The following is a 2,233-nucleotide window of genomic DNA, read 5'->3' as shown; positions in this document are numbered from 1 at the left end:
AAGGAATATCAGTGGAACAACATTGGAACATTCAGACAGGCAACAAACTCCGCTTTTACTACAAAGGTATTGAGAATCAGTTTTGTGTTTGGTTCACAGCTATTCATAACTAAACGTTGAGTTTCTCCACCACAGTCTTGATGCCTGTTTCTAAAACAAATATTGTGCCTTAAAATTGGCCTACACAGATATTTTGCTTAACTGAAGAGTGAAAGATTTTTACCCCAATTTATTCATATTTGTAAAGGCCACTGCTTGAAGGACTCTGGACTTGTGTATGCATTGTGACTGCAATAAATAGGGCACAAGTCCTAGCATATAGGATAGACTCCAGATCAATATTTGTTGAATGAATGAAAAAAAAATAGTGGCTTTAGACAGAATTATGATGGCAAATTTGCACATGCACACACACACACTTTTTTTTTTTTTTTACAATTATGGGGATGAACCGGAATTCTTTAAGATGTAAAGCTTAGTTCTGGAAAAGGGAATGGCAACCCACTCCAATATTCTTGCCTGGAAAATGGACAGTATTCTTGCCTGGAGGTTATAGTCCATGGGGTTGCAAAGAGTTGGACACAACTGAGTGAGCACCTCACTAAACTGGGGGGGGGGTGCAGAAAAAAGATTTAAAGCTTAGTTCTAAATAGGGATGCCTCTATTGATATTTGACTATTATGCACCCCACCCCCCATAGGGTTCTCTGAATCTGAACTGGAGCACCTTTCCCTGTCCTTGCAGTGAGCTGCAGACACTTGATCTCTCCAGTGGAGATTGCCAAACTTTGCGGGCAGAAACCTGGTCTTATATCATCTTTGAAGTTCTCACTGCACCTAATTTAGGGCATACCCATAGAGAAGGTACTATTAGTATCCCCATTTTCAGATGAGGAAACTGAGGTTAAGCAACTGAAGTCATTTTAAGTTAAAGTCAGATAGTGGTGAAGACAGTGCTGGTGTCTGATCCCTGGCAGTGTGATGCCTGAGGCTCCTCTGTCTAGGGTAATGTATCAGAAAGGTAGCTGCTACCCTTTTTTTCCCCCAAAAAAGTAAGGTAGTCAACTATGAAATTACAACTCAAAGAATAAGAGTAACAAAATACCTAAGTGTTCTAGACCTGCCAAGACATTGGAGTAACTTAGAAATTATTAAACTGTATTATTTCTGTCCTGGGTATTTACTCAACAAGATCCTGGCAAATAAATCCAATTCAAGAGACAGATTCAGGGGAATCATTTGCTTTTCCCTCTCTGTAGACACTAGATCGTTCAAGTGACAAGGAAGACCTAAAAGGGAACCTGTTGTGTGAAATTAGTAGTATGGATCAAACAGAGTGTGGCCAGTCCTCTGGAATTGCCTGAAACTCTCCAGTGAGAAGCAAAGGGAATTTTTCTCTAGTATGGTGATCCTCTCACAGCTGATGCCCCATCCTCTGTCTCTCTTCCTTCTGGCCAGTTTGCTTCTTGAAGCTAGGCAGAACGTCCTTAAAGAAATGGGCGTCCTCTGCCTCTCTACTTTCAATTATCAGTAGTTTGGGAAGCTTTGTGGAGTCTGCAGGACATGGGCCAATTAGGAGAACAACAGAGGGATGGGGGCAGTGGTGAGGGAAGAGACATACACATGGAGACAGTGAGACATGGAGAGACACGAAATGACACTGAAAGTCCTTGAGAATGTACTGACTTTAGAAAGCCTTTTAAAAACCAATCACTAATTCAATATGATGAATTACCTTAAAGTAGTTTGTAGAGTATTTCCTGAGAAGAACTGGAGGTCACTTCAAAATAAATAAATAAACCACAGCTCATGTGCTGATGTTTTAAAGAGAAAAGGCAATTGCTAAAAATGACTGTCCAATTTCCATTACTTACTACAGTCATTAGAAACAAGGAATATGTATATTGATCTGAAGTGGTTCAAACAGTATTTTCTTTGTTCAAACCAATTTAGCTGGAGGAAAAGTCAAGAGTTTGCCTTATGTGGGGGAAGTGGGGGGGGCATTGTGGAGAGAAAGAGATTCTTTACAGAAAGAACTGTTGTTTTTCTATCCTAGGGCCACTGACCTAAGAAAAATAACTGGGTTTCTATTAAAGCAAAGCAATTTTTGCCCCTGACCAAGCAATTTTTGCCCCTGATCACTATTGGTTTAACTCTAGGCCCTCGAGACTCAAAGTAGGTTTGGAATTAGCAATATCAGTACAATCTGGGCATACATTAGAAAGGTAGACTCT

The sequence above is a fragment of the Bison bison genome, unplaced genomic scaffold (genome assembly GCF_000754665.1).
Source record: "Bison bison bison isolate TAMUID 2011002044 unplaced genomic scaffold, Bison_UMD1.0 scf7180017863748, whole genome shotgun sequence".
In the NCBI taxonomy this organism is placed as follows: Eukaryota; Metazoa; Chordata; class Mammalia; order Artiodactyla; family Bovidae; genus Bison; species Bison bison.
This window is presented reverse-complemented; position numbering follows the sequence as displayed.